Raw genomic sequence first — 14,356 nt, forward strand, 5'->3', positions numbered from 1 at the left:
TAAAGCAAAATGTGTAAAACTGAGACATTGGGCAAAGAAGGGAAAAGAAGGGAAGGGTGTTGGCTTATAAGAGAAGACAATTCTACTGTGTTAAACTGTTTCCCCTGAAACAACGTTTCCACTCAGCTGGGAAATTTTCTGGGCTCCCGAAACTTCATTAGGTTTCTGGCAATTACCCCAAGGAGACCCCCTAAAAGGTAGGCAATAGTTACACAACTGACATGCATTGTGTGACAGAAATAAAGGAAGCTGCACATGCTTTTATTCATTAACGTATTTTTTCCACAGTGCCATAAGGAAGGAAATTGTAAATTTGTAATCAGGCAGATCTCTAAGTTTTCCAAGAATGGCTGTTCTCTTCCCAACTAGGGTTAAAAGACAATTTGTTGCACTCTGGGCAAATCCCGACTTGGTTCCTGTCTTACTTAAGTAAGGTTTCAGAAATAGTCATAAATCTTTTAAAATATTTATTATTAATTCATTTTGGGGCAGCTTTTATGATTCTAAAACTTCAGGATCTGTTTGAAAGTTTCCTGAGTCTCAAGTTTCATGGAGAAAGGCTGACAGGGAACCAAATTCCACCAGTGGTTTGGTGGTGTGTGAGCACAGGCCATCAGCCAGAACATTCTAACATGTCTACAAAGGGCATGATTTGGGGTCGTCTCTGCCGAGAAATTCTATGGACTAGGGGAAACACTTTCTTCTTTCCCCCAGTACTATTTGGACTAGTTTCTAAAAATGGACAGAAACACCCTGTCAGCCTTGTGAGAAATCCAATCACCTTGTTAATAAACAGAAAAGGGTACTATCAACACGACTTATTTTCCACTAACTAGTTAATGCAAGTAAGACAAGCTAATAGGCAAAATTCAGACTTCATTTCATCTATTGCTTTACGCCACACCAAATGTAAATGTAAAAGGCTCCTGAATTGGGTGCCTTATAATCTCGGTCCACTGACAGATTATCTAGAAGCAGACTCACATTTCCCCCAAAAAAGAACCCTGTAAAAATAGCCATTGCTCTGTGTAGATATCAAATCTGTGCCTCCTGCAGGGAGTGCAGTGGATGCAGAAACCCAAATCCACCTTCAGGAGAGGCAGCCTGGAGGAGTAGCATGAAGCAAGGAAAGAAGAGTTGGTGGATGGGTTCTCAAAAAATCTTCCTTACAGCCAAGTCTGTGAGGCCAGGGGATAGTCTCCCAAGGGAAGTGGTGGGAGCCCCACAGTTAGAGGCATTTAGAAGGGGCCTTGATGGAAAAATGGAAATGTAACCCTAGATTAAAAACTGTGCCCTGAAAAGGGATAGGGGAGACAAGCTTAAAGAGATTCTTTCAGCTCTAATTTCTAAGAATCCCATTAGACTACAGAGAAAAAAAATAAAAGAAAAAATGAAACAGGAAAAAAAGGAAACAAAAGCCAGAAGAGAAAATAATGTTAAGGCACACTGTTAAGAAACACACCAGAAGACCCTCATGATCTCCCAGCTACTGTTCCATCCGAATGCCGTGTAAGGGTTTGCAAGCTGAAAATCAAGTGAGCAGAGGGGAGATCCCTCTCAACTGACTGTGAACAAACCCTGCGAACTCCAGAGCCATTTGTCTAAACCAAGTGCTGAAAGAAAGGAAGCCCGAGATGGGGTAGCCACGAAGATTCATTTCCTTGTGGAGTTTGGCTATTCCTCCTCACTTTTAATCAATGCAATCCTGTCTAAATAGCCTACTTTCCTTAGCAAAGAAGTCTGGATTTAAGCTCTGAGCTTGCTTTTTTTTATTAAAGGCGTGTTGGCAATATCATGGTACATGACTTCCCTGATTTCTAGCAAACAGAGTCATAGATAACCTGAATACCAGAGTGCTAGCTGCTTCACCCCAGTTGAAATCAGCCTAGAATAAACATGTTAAGTCATATAGTATTCCAGCATGAATAAACACGATCTGTGTATTTATAATTGTGTGTGTGTGTGTGTGTGTGTGTGTGTGCATCTGTGAGTGTGAGTATGGTGAACAGCAGACATTTCCATGCTTAGGATTTTTTCTTTTAACTGGTGAAAATAACTGTGACCTGAATTGAGAATGAACCAGGCTCCAAAAAGGCAGTTTTCCTGAACACGTACAGACAAAGGAAATAGTTTCCTTACCAGAAAGGAGTCACTTGAAAGCTTTTAGGCCAGACCGTGCTCGGGCTCAGATTTCTTTTCTTTCAGCCCTTTGATGAACAACTCATATGGAGATTCAAGCGTCTTGTGCCTGGTTTGAATTTAAGCTGTTGCTGACTTTAGTGGAAAACTTTCATAAACTCAACTCAGGCTTTCTTCCTTTCCCCACGACTGCTGACCAGGTTTTGATATATCTTTGGATATTCATCTTGAGTCATTCATTCTCAGTGTGATCATTATTATCAACTTGACGGAAAACAATTTTTCTGCAAGAGAGACTGAATTCAGTCTTCTTTCTCTTGCAGCTCTGAGTTCTGTCATTCTTCTGGAGCAGTGGGAGGGTGAGGCGGGGCTGGGAGACTACTGGATGCAGGAAGGAGGATGGAATGGGAGTGAAGCCTGCCGACAGCTGCTGGAGATCGCATATCTCTGTGGCAGAGTTATTGCTGGGACAATACCACATGGATCCCTTCCAGTACCCTAGCAAGAGGGCATAATCTCCACATGCCAAAGCCCTTCTTCAGGAATGAGCTGCATAGAGAGTGTAGTTTTCAAGAAAAGCCTTGCCCTCAAAACAGGACTCTTCCTGTGGCTCACTTGAGAATAGTTCCCTGAAGGATTTCCCCCAATTTTTGCTGGGCTTTTTGGTGAGAGTTGAAAGTTTGGAATGCCCAGAACACTTTGTTCAGGAACCTGTGCTGCCTTCAGAATTGTGCAGTGAAAAACAAGAGCCTTGGAATCAACCCAGCCTGGATTTGGAGCCCAGCTTTGCCACTTACATGGGTAACTTTAATAACAAGTCTTCCTGGTCCTCAGTGTATATGTGAATTTAAGAAATCCTCAATTTCTGGATATTGGAAAGATTAAATGAGATTATGCTTCTAAAGTTCACTGTCTCTGCTTCACTCTTCCTCTCTGACCCTATGCTTTTGTTGATAACTTTGCAAATTCTCCTGGTCCTACGTAACTAAAACAATTGTGTCCCGTCCAAGCATAGAGGATCCAAGAATGATCCCTAGGGTGTGTGGGGCCCGAGGCGAATCACATGGTGTGTCCTCACTCCCTACATGTTTACAAAGACACAATCAGATTTAAGCGATTTTGAGGGCAGGTTTGAGTTGAAAATGAAAAATATCACAAAAAAGGAGAAGTCCAAGGAATATGTGTGGAAGCAGGAAAAGGGGGCATCCTGTTTGGCCTCAGGGTGGCTGTGTGGGGCACTGTAAGATGCTCCACGCCCAGCAGCACTGATCTCCAGAGGCCCCTGAATTCAGCTCAGCACTTGCTCACCGCTGCAGCCATCCTGATTGGCCAAGACCTCTGGGAGTGGCTCTCACAGGAACCCTTCTCTCTTGCAGTTCCTGAACTTCAGGAGGCTCACTTGCCACAGTTCTTGCGTAAACTTTGTTGCAAATGAGCCAAGTAGTTTGTATTTGTTTTTATAATGGTGCAAATCCGACAGGTAACTACCCACACAACCACTTCATTTAAAAATATATAAGACCAAGCCAGACACAGTGGCTCATGCCTGTAATCCTAGCACTTTGGGAGGCCAAGGCGGATGGATCATTTGTGGTCAGGAGTTCAAGAACAGCCTGGCCAACATGGCAAAACCTGGTCTCTACTAAAAATACAAAAATTAGCCAGGCGTGGTGGTATATGTCTGTAATCCCAGCTACTTGGGAGGCTGAGGCACGAGAATCACTTGAACCCAGGAGAACCCAGGAGACAGAGATTGCAGTGAGCCAAAAATGCACCACTGCACTTCAGCCTGGTTGACAGAGCAAGACTCCGTATTAAATACATACATATATATCCATTTATATATATATATACACACACATATATATCCATTTATATATATATCCCATTTTAAAAACCAGGCTGTGTGTGGTGGCACATGCCTGTGATCCCAGCACTTTGGGAGGTCGAGGCAGGAATATCGTTTGAGACCAGGAGTTCAAGACCAGCCTGGACAACATAGTGAGACTGCACCTCTATCAGAAAAATTAGCTGGGTGTGGTGGCATGCATCTGTGGTCCCAGCTGCCTGGGAGGCTGAGGCAGGAGGATCATTTGATCCCCAGATGTTGAGGCTATAGTGAGCCATGATTATGCCACTGTACTCCAGCCTAGGCAACAGAGTGATACCCTGTCTCAAAAAAATAAAGAAAAAAGAAGAGAAGAGAAAGAAGAGAAGAAGAGAAGAGAAAAGAAAGAGAGAAAGAGATGAAAGAAAGAAAATGAAAGAAAGAGAGAAAGAAAGAACAAATGAACAAAAGAAAGAAAGAAAGAAAAGAAAAAGAAAGAAAAAGAAAGAAAGAAAGAAAGAAAGAAAGAAAGAAAGGAAGAAAGAAAGAAAGAAAGAAAGAGCTATAGAATGTAACCACATAGCTGAGGCTTCCCTTTGAACGTAACCCACTGGTGTACTCATTTCCTAAGGCTTCTCCTACAACTTACCATGACCTAAGTGGCTTAAAACAACACAAATGTGTTCTCTTGCAGTTCTGGAGGCCAGATAGAGGAACTCAGTCTTACCAGGTTCAAGTCAAGGTGTCAGCAGGATTGGTTCTTTCCAGAGCCCCTAGGGGGAGAACACGTTCCTTGCCTCTTCCAGCTTCTTGTGGCTGCTCCATCCCTTGGCTTGTGGCTACATCTACTCCAGGCTTTGTCTCTGGGGTCACATTGCCTTCTCTTCTTCCGGAATCAAATCTCCCTCTGCTCTCTCTTATAAGGACACTTGCAATGGCATTAGGGCCCATTCCAATAATGAGGATAATCTTTCCATCTTGAACTCCTTGATTTAATCACATCTGCCAAGTCCCTCCTGCCATATGAGGTGACATTCATAGGCTTCAGGCATAAAGATGTGAACATCTTTGGGGACCTTTATTTAGCCTACCACAGACGGAAATCCCCCTTCATTAACAACAGCCAGCAGTTGCCTTGTTACGAAGTGTTTCTTGCCCAATAGAATAGAAAAACAATAACTCTTTGGCATTCTATTTTTTTTCCATTCTAAATCTATAATACAGACCAGTATATTACACGGGCGCATCATTTCCTGCTACTGCCATTGTCTCTGCCATCTCAGGAAAGGAGCTGAGAAGTGGATTCTAAAGATAGTGACAGTTCCAAGACCTCATTCTCCTTTATGCAGAATGACTGAACACAAACATCCCAGTCCTTTTCCATCATGTTAAAATTGATGATGTGCTCCAAGTCTGGCCAGAAAGCATATGCTTTTCCAGACACACAAAAAACTAAATTTATACCGCCTTAAGGGACAAAGAGTGGCATTAACGCCGGGAATGGTTGCCCAGTTGAAAAACAGGAGGTTGTAAGGGAACAGTTATTTAAAAGTCACTCTGATATGACCTGTTCCCCAAACAATTCATTGCTGGGTCACAGTCATTGTTGCTAGGTGGCATAACATTTATTACTATGGTGTCCTGGGCCCCCTGGATTGGTAACAGACACATTTATTCCTCAGAGGATGAGCAAAGGTTGATAATGTCCTCTTACCCTAGGCGAGCTGAACTTCAACCGCCAAGATACTGGTTGACATTAAGACTTTGCAACACCTATCATTGTCTGTCACCTCCCGAGATAAACTCTCTCGTGACTGGTTTCTCCCGTCACCAGCCACTGATATTTTATTCTATCTCTTTTGTAGACTGGCTCTTGGGTCCCTGACACTGTCTGGCTAGATTTGGTCATATGCTCAAAGCTAAATTCACAGACCTCCAGACCTCACAGTGTGATGGGATAGGAAATAATCAGAGAGGCCTGGACGGAGTTAGACTGTCAGAGAAACTGCAAATCAGCAAAAGAATGAAAGCCCCTTGACCCTGAGCACATCTGCCACGTATTTAATTCTACGTTCTTGCCAAGCCCTGAAAACCCTGGCTGGGGAGACTTGGGAGCGAATGGGGTTATGAAGTCTAGGAGAACGTAGAGGTGAGAAGGCTGGCAGGTTGCCGGCTGCTGCGCTCCCCTCCTGGGTCAGGGACCAGGCATGAGATTGGTGGTGGCGAAGTGGACACTGTGAGCCATGAAGATGGTCAGGGACACAAATGTAACCAGCTATGTGCGGGTGTCTGGATGACCCGCCACAAGATGTACTGCATCGATTTTATTTGCTCGCTTCTTTGCCAGCTGGCTCCAGACCAGAGGAAGCAAATGAGCTTTTCCCTGTTCCTTGGGGTTTCTGATCTCAGGGCTACGTTAAGGAGATCCCAACATTTGGGAGGAAGTGAGCCTATGAGTTCCTGAATTCCTGAGTGGCTTCTCATTTCCACATCTTACAGTCAAATTAGAAATGGGTGCAGAAAAGTTTTGTTTGGGAAATGGCAGAGGGACCTTCCTGTTAGGGCTGCACCTACTTCTCCAGCCTCCTTCTCACCTCCTGCAACCTCCTGCATTTTAGTTCTGGGAAGACTGAGGATCTGCTATTGGTTTCTTTTCACTGCTCTTCACATTCCCCAGCTTTCTCATCTGGTTCAAATGTCACTGTCTCTTGGAAGCTTTCCTGGATTTCCTAAGCAGACTTAGATTACCCTTCCCAGCTGTCTTTTAGCATACCTCATATTCTTCACTATGTGAGGAGCTAGAATAATTCATTGATCTATGTTTCCTACTAACCAAAAAGTGTTTGAAGATAGAAATCCCATTATGTTCCCAGTCTGGCACATGACAATGATTCAATAATTGTTTGGTGAGGAGAGGACATTCCTACATTAGACACTAGTTTTCGATATAGACCTGGGCTGTGGACCTTTGGTCATGGTAACAGACTGTGTGTGATGGATACACCACAGGGGAAAATCTATGAAGCTTCAGGGATTTTTAAAAAAGAAAAATGGCCCCAATTGATTTTTTTTTATGTTAGTTGCTTGGGTACATTGTTTTGGGGAGGCAAAGCTAGAGATGCTGGATGAGCACAAAGCAATCGTATATGTACCCAGCACAGGAAACTTGGCCACCTTGGAGATGCCAACAGGAATTCTGCCCAATTCAGGTGCTCCACACTGAATGCACCTATGCAAACTCAATTAAATCTCTCCTTCAGAAAAATAAAGAAAAGTCAAATAAAGATCAGAGATAATAAAGTTCTAAAATACTTTGTGGGCATACCTACTTTTCTTATACTCTCATTAGACTGAGGCATATGATGTTTTCTGGTCAATGGACTGCAACTGGAACATGCAACACTTCTGGGCCAAAGCATATAAAAGTAGGCAGAATTCTCCAAGCACTTGCTTCCCTGCTGTGGTGATCATGGAGGACTCATGTTGAGATGGTAGAGCAAGAGGATCAAAGCAGCCTGGATCACTGAGTCACCGCATGGAGAGTAGCGGTGTCTTGGAGAGTTGCCCAAACCCACAGCAGAGTTTGAGTGAAAAATAAATGTTTACTGTTATGAGCCACTGAGTTTTGGGGTGGGAAATAGCGTATCCTGACTAGAGCAGGCAAGTTGTTCTAAAACACTTTCTTGCATGCTTATGAAATAGACCACTACTCAGTGTCAGAAGGATTCAGCTGATTGTTTCTTCAACTTCACGGTGAGTAATTAGCACTCATCTTTACTTGAGAGCCCAAGGAACCTGGAAGGCTGATAGGCTCAGGGTGAATTCAGTGAGCATGTTGTGGAAAATTCAGAGGAGAAGCACTGACATATGGGGCTATAAACATCTGTGCACCTTCCTTACACAAATTCTTGAATTATAGTCTCACAAATCAGTCATCAGATGACAGGGACAGAGATGATGGAGGATAGCAGTGGGCTCATATATTTAATGCTTTGGGATACCTTGCCATAGGCCTTCAAAAGCCCCCACCCCTTACACCATTATTTGACCTCTTTTGTGTGTTTATTACTTAATACTTATTAAATGCTTAATAACCACATATTCTTATTTGGTTCAGGGATGTTTTCTTGGCCAGGCTTCTGAATGCATTCATCCCATATGGATATTGCTTAGCCTCCATGACCCACTATTTATTAACGTAAATATCAGACCTCTGAATAGAGCATGTATTCAATACGCATCCTTTGAATGAACAAATCTATTGCACTCTTATCTTACCCCACCTTAGAGCTTGCAAACACAGGATTCACTCAACTGAGCTAAAGAAAGTAATTACCTTTTAAGTAAACAGCTACCTGATTGTCTATTTCAAACTCCATGAGAAATATTCTAGAATTTCTTTTCCTCAAAAATATGTAATTATTACACAGAACTAGAAGGGAAATGGCTTAATTTGCAAACAACCTTAAAATACACAATCTTCTCTCTCTCTTTTCCTCTGTAGGCTCCATGAGGCATTTCCTATTAAAAATTTCAGCTCTGCTTCTTATCACCTTTGCCCTCTTCTCCGCTCTGACTTTAAATTCAGGAGACGGTTTCCCTGGGGAATACAGATCCTAGTGCCATGTGATCTGGCCTAAAGGGTAGTGTGACAGAGCGAAACAAAAGAGGATGCTAACCTTGCCTTTCTCCCATTCACGTGTGCACTTCCCCACTGAATGCCAGAGACCGGAAGCGAGTAATGCTCCACCATCTCAGTAAAACCTATTAGTTTATGTGATTCAATCATTGGCAAGACTGACTCTGAAACAGAAGGGTGACAAGGAGTTAGCAAAATTTCTGGTGTTTGAAACAGACTAGTAAGAAATGTAGTGTTTTAATGGCAATTACTGCTTTCATCTTTTCTTACTACAGAATTATTGCTCATCATGGAAAAAGCAAAAAACATACAGTAAATCAAAAAGACAGAAAAATCATTTTCAATCTAATCCTACAGATACTGCTATTAACATGTTGGTTTGAAACGTTCTCTGTCTCTCTTTCTCCCTCGCTCTCTCTCCCCTTTCTTTCTCTCTTTGAATGCCTGTGTACTCAAGTGTAACTATTTATCTATAATTTAATATCTCAATAACGTTAATTACCTTAAGAAATCAGAATTTCTCTGAATACAATAAATACAATAACATTAGGAAACTGTCTTAATATACTGCTCAAAGTTAGATAGTATGACACTAAAATCACGATTGACAAGAGACAACTAGACCAAAGAGATGGTTAAACTGCTGATACTCAGAGGTGGAGTTGTAAAAATGGAAGAGGGACATTTGGAGCCACTTTAGGGATATCTAACATTCATTTGGACTTTTCTTCTATGTGCAGCTGAAATGTAATTCTTCTCACTATTTTTTCAAATCTCCAGTGCCTTCAGTGATCTTTCTGGAAGACATCAAGGAAAGATGCTTTGTCTCACTCCACACTTCTGGGGTGATATCCTGTGATGTCAACCCAGGATGGCAAAAAGGACAAGATTATCTACTCCCTGACCTACTTCAGTGACTGCATAAGCTCAGGGTCAGAAGCACTGAAGAAAGCAGTAAGTGGCCACCCCTCCATCCTGAGGCCTGGACCTCAGGAAGAGAGTCCCTGGAGAGAATTGGAGAGAGACGGAGAATGTGAAATGGGGTTGGAGTGAATTTAATTTGAATTTCAAAGGGTAAGGTCCTTTGAGTTTCATCTATGTTGCACGTACATAGTTTTAAAAAGTGGTATCATGCTGTTTCTGTTATTTCACACTCTATGGATTTTCACGTAACAAATATTTGAAGGCCATTCATGACAAATATATATATATCTCCATAAACATCATGATGTTGGGGGTGGCTGTGACAGAGACTGACCACTCGGCACAAGTAACAGATGCTGCCTCTGGGCGGAAGGAGTGAAAAGACCAGGCATACTTCTCCAGTTTCCCCCTCCCTGTTCTAGCAATCATGGAAGAGGCTTCGTATTGAGATGATGGTGCCAAAAGATGACAGTGGTCTGTGCTGCTGAGTCATCATGTGGAGGACAGCTGCCTGTAGTGCCATACAGACTTGTGTGGGAAAGAAATACATGTTGTTGGTTAAGCCACTGAGATGTTGGAGTTGTTACTGCAGCATTAGTAAGCCTACTCTGACTAACATATTGGTCACCAAACCCATTTTCTCCTTTTCCTGGTTACTTAGCTAGATGACATTCCCAATTCCTTATAAAAAACTAGATCAGACTTGGTGACTGAATTTTAGCCAATGAACTGTGAGCAAAAGCTAACCATGTTACTTTGGGGGTTGAGATGAGTAAGAAGTATGTGTACCTTCTCTTCCTCTTTTTCTCCTGATGACGATGAAGCCTAGGAGATGAAGGAGCCACAAGTTAAAAAAAATTGTGGATCCTTGAAAGACTGCTTATAAGAGAGCTGCCCACCATTTGGGAACACTTGTGTTGGACGTTATGTGAGTGACAGTAAATTTCTATGGTTTTTGAGCCATTACACATTTTTTGTTTTGTTTACAACAGCAGACCACATTAACTTTTAAAGAAATTTGTATTGTGAAGTAGAGTGCTTTCATAACCAAAACCTGAAATCAATGTCATTTGGCCTAGTGATGGAATGGCAGGAAGTAAAGAAACAAGCGGTATCCTTTCTTTGAAATGAAGGCTGAGTGCCTCATTATATGTTGGCAAAACATTTAGCAAAGTTGTTGCCTGCAATAACTTGGAAGGCTGACCATATACATACCAAGACTGTTAACTCAAGAAAACTGTTGGCAAGAGTCCGTATAAGTATGTGATGGCTACTACTATCTGGTTTTAGCAAGGCTTTATAAGAAAAAGTGATGCTGAGGCCAGAACTGGCTAGTTTTCAAGTGCAGATGAAAGACACTGGAGATAATTCAGTTCTGGACTTAATGAAATAATAAAACTTTTATCATGTGGACATTTTTGGTTTTGTGTTTTTTATAAAATCTATCACTTTAATTAATATTGCTGCAGAGTATTTTATTGTATGACTATCTCAAATTTGTTTAAACAAATCTCTACTGATGACCATTTGGGATGTTTCCAATTGTTTTGCCATTGCTAAAAGCTCTACTTTGGATATCTTGATACTACAGTTTGTCCACTTTTCCAATTATTTTCTTACAATTAATTATTGTAATTGGAGGTGCAGGGTTAAAGAATATGGACATTTTAAACTTAATGCATTCTGCCCAGTATCCCTGAAGAAAATTTACATCATTTTGAAATCCCACCAACATATCCTCAACATCAGAGGCATTATCACTATATGTATCTTTAAAATAGATGAGCAAAACACATGATGTTCCATTGTTGTTTTGTTTTCCTTTTGTAATTAGTGAGGTCTAACATAACTTCATATGTTCATAGCCATTGCATTTGGTCATTTGTGAACTGCATGCACTTCTCTCTTGAGATATCTGTCTTACTTATTTACAAGGACTCAGTTTAGTTTATCTGGGGAAGTCCTACATTACACCTGGTCTCCTGGCATAAGTACAAATAGTACCTCCTTTCACTCTCCAAAGTACTTTGGTCTGAACAATAAATTATATGGGTACCCTGGATATAACCCCTTATTTTGCCAACCTGTTGCTGTTTTTACCCAGCTTGTCATTCATCTTTAAGTTTGATTAAATGTTTATGTTGTAAATTTTGTCCAGTTTTTCTTTATGATTTCCAGCTTCAGTATCAGACTTTGAAAAAAATCCTCATTTCAAGATTTCAGAAATAGGCACCTAGCTTTTCCTGTATTCATTTTATGCTTTTGTTATTGACATGGAAGCACAACGATGCTCTCTCACACTCTTGAGGTCTTCACTCAAATGTCACCTTTCCAGTTAAATTGCATCCCACACCTACCTACTGGGGAAACACTAACTCTATTCATGGCTTTATTTTCCTTCATAATATTTGTCACCATTCAACCTACTATGTATTTCGCTTATTTATTTCACTGTTTCTCTACTACCACTGAAAGGTAAGCTCCATGAGGGTAGGAATTTTCGAGGTTGTTTTTGGTTGTTGTTGTTAATTATTGTATCTCTAGGAGCTGGAACATGGCATATACTAAGTGTTCAACAAAACACATGTTTAATAACTGAAATTAAAGCTTCAACCCACCTGACGCTTATTTTGTTGTAAGTTATAAAGTAAGTACTCAGTTTACTTTAGTCCTTTCCCTTATTGAATTAAAATCTCCTTTAGCCTATACTCCCTCTATCTTCTGGTACTACACATTTTGTTACATTAGTCAGTTTCTCTATTATATACCATTAACCTATTTCACAGTGTATTGCAAGAAAAATTACTCAATAATCTACTTTATTTTTAGTTTTTTATATCTCTGTCTTCAAATATTTACTAAAAGATAAAACTTACAGACATCTGTCATGTTTCCATTGATACACTATTGGGGATGATTGGGATCATATTTAAATTATATATTGATTTAAAGAAAATTTACATTTCTATGTTTAGCTCTCTTGCCCAGAACAAAGTACAAAGATCCATTTTCAAGGTCTGTGTGTGTGTGTGAGTGTATGTGTGTGTGTGTGTGTGTGTGTGTGTGTTTTAGTTATGGTAACACTAATTGCCAAAACAGGTAACTTCTAAAAATGTAGTGGCTTAACACGAAAAGTCCAAGTGAATATTCACAAGGCTGCATGCTAGTCAATGATGCAAGGATCAAAGGTTCTTTCATGTTGTCATCCTGTCCCTCCTCTCCCTTGCTTCAGCATCCTCTGCCAGGAGATGGAGAAAAAACAGCAAAGAGGATATACCTGTTTCTTAACCACTTTGGCCCAGAATAGGCATATATTATTCCTACTTTAGATCCTACCCAATGTTTTAAATAAATTAAAGAAAAAATCGTAGGAGTAAGAACTGGAAAGGAAAAGATAGGCAGTTATCATTTGTAAGTCACAGGACCCTTACATAGAAAAAGAAGAATCCATGGACTTTACATCTAATGGGTTGCCTGATCTGAGATCAATTTAAAAGAATCAGTAGCATTTTTCTACATCAGTAATACCCAAATACAAAATATAACAAAAAGTTATTTTTCTTAATAGCAAACCAAACAAAGATAAACCCCCACAAAATGATAATGAATACACAAATTGCAGCAAATACCTAAGACCTCTACAGAGAAAAATTCAAAATTCATAGAAGAACATAATTTTAAAGACCTGAATAAACAGTCATTACATGCTCTTGGATGGAATGACTTAACAGTAGAAAAGTGTCAATTGTTTCCCAAATTTTATATGTATATAAATTTTATGTAGCTATTATATAAATTCAATGCAATCTGAAATAAATTCCAGCTACATTTGTTTAGGAACCTGATAAGAGTATTCTAAAAAGCATATAGAGGCCAGGCATGGTGTAATCCCAGCACTTTGGGAGGCTGAGGTGGGCAGATTACCTGAGGTCAGGAGTTCGAGACCAGCCTGGCCAACATGGCAAAACCTTGTCTCTACTAAAAATACAAAAATTAGCTGGGTGTGGTGGTGCCCACCTGTAGTCCCAGCTACTCAGGAGGCTGAGGCATGAGAATCGCTTGAACCTGGGAGGTTGCAGTGAGCTGAGATCATGCCACTGCAATCCGGCCTGGGCAACAAAGTGAGACTGTCTCAAAAAAAAAAAAAAAAAAAAAAGAAAAAGAAAGAAAAGAAAAAAACACACACCATACAGAGTAATAAAGTTAAACAAATTTGAAAAAGAACAGAAAAACAAAGATAAATTGCTTCATTCTCTATAGTAATAGAGTCAATAGAACACAATGAAGAGCTCAGAGACAGACACACAATGTAATGTCTTATAATGGTGTCATCACAAAGATATAGGGAAAATATAGACAATTAGTAGATGCCATTCAGAAAAATGGATGACTATATGAAAAAACTAAAAGTTAACATCTACCTAACACCATAAACAAATATACAGAGGATTAATAACCTAAGTATAAGCAAAACACTGAAAAAAAAAGAAACCAGAAGAACATGTAGGGCAATACCTTTGTAACCTAGGAGTGAGGAAGAATTTCTTAAACAAAATCCTGAAAGTACTAACAACAAAGTGAAAAGTGACATAACTTGACACCAGTGAAATGAAGGCTATTGCTCAACAAAGAAAACTATGGATAAAACTGACAGATACATGAGACATTTGCAATTTCAAAAACAACCAAGGGCCTTGAATCAAGAAAAGAGATCTTGAAAAACCAACAGGAAAAAGACAGGAACACAATAGAGAAAGGGTTAGATTGACTAAGAAATTTCTAGAAAATGAACCTTAAAAGGTGACTAGTAAATGAAGATATGCTCA

General features: G+C 40.3%; 2 long non-coding RNA genes across 3 annotated transcripts in view; one reads left to right on the plus strand and one right to left on the minus strand.

Moving 5' to 3' along the window:
- LOC134729218 (uncharacterized) overlaps window positions 1-2,864 on the minus strand; it is a 59,763-nt gene extending 56,899 nt beyond the window's left edge. The window contains exon 1 of the long non-coding RNA XR_010110110.1: window positions 2,140-2,864. This is a non-coding gene — a long non-coding RNA (uncharacterized LOC134729218). The remainder of the gene's footprint in view (window positions 1-2,139) is intronic.
- Window positions 1-11,691, plus strand: part of LOC106634024 (uncharacterized) — a 275,737-nt gene extending 264,046 nt beyond the window's left edge. For both annotated transcript variants that reach the window (XR_010110107.1, XR_010110109.1), the window contains exon 9: window positions 9,387-11,691. This is a non-coding gene — a long non-coding RNA (uncharacterized LOC106634024). The remainder of the gene's footprint in view (window positions 1-9,386) is intronic.
- Window positions 11,692-14,356: the final 2,665 nt, after the last annotated feature.

The sequence above is a fragment of the Pan paniscus genome, chromosome 17 (assembly GCF_029289425.2).
Source record: "Pan paniscus chromosome 17, NHGRI_mPanPan1-v2.0_pri, whole genome shotgun sequence".
Taxonomy (NCBI): Eukaryota; Metazoa; Chordata; class Mammalia; order Primates; family Hominidae; genus Pan; species Pan paniscus.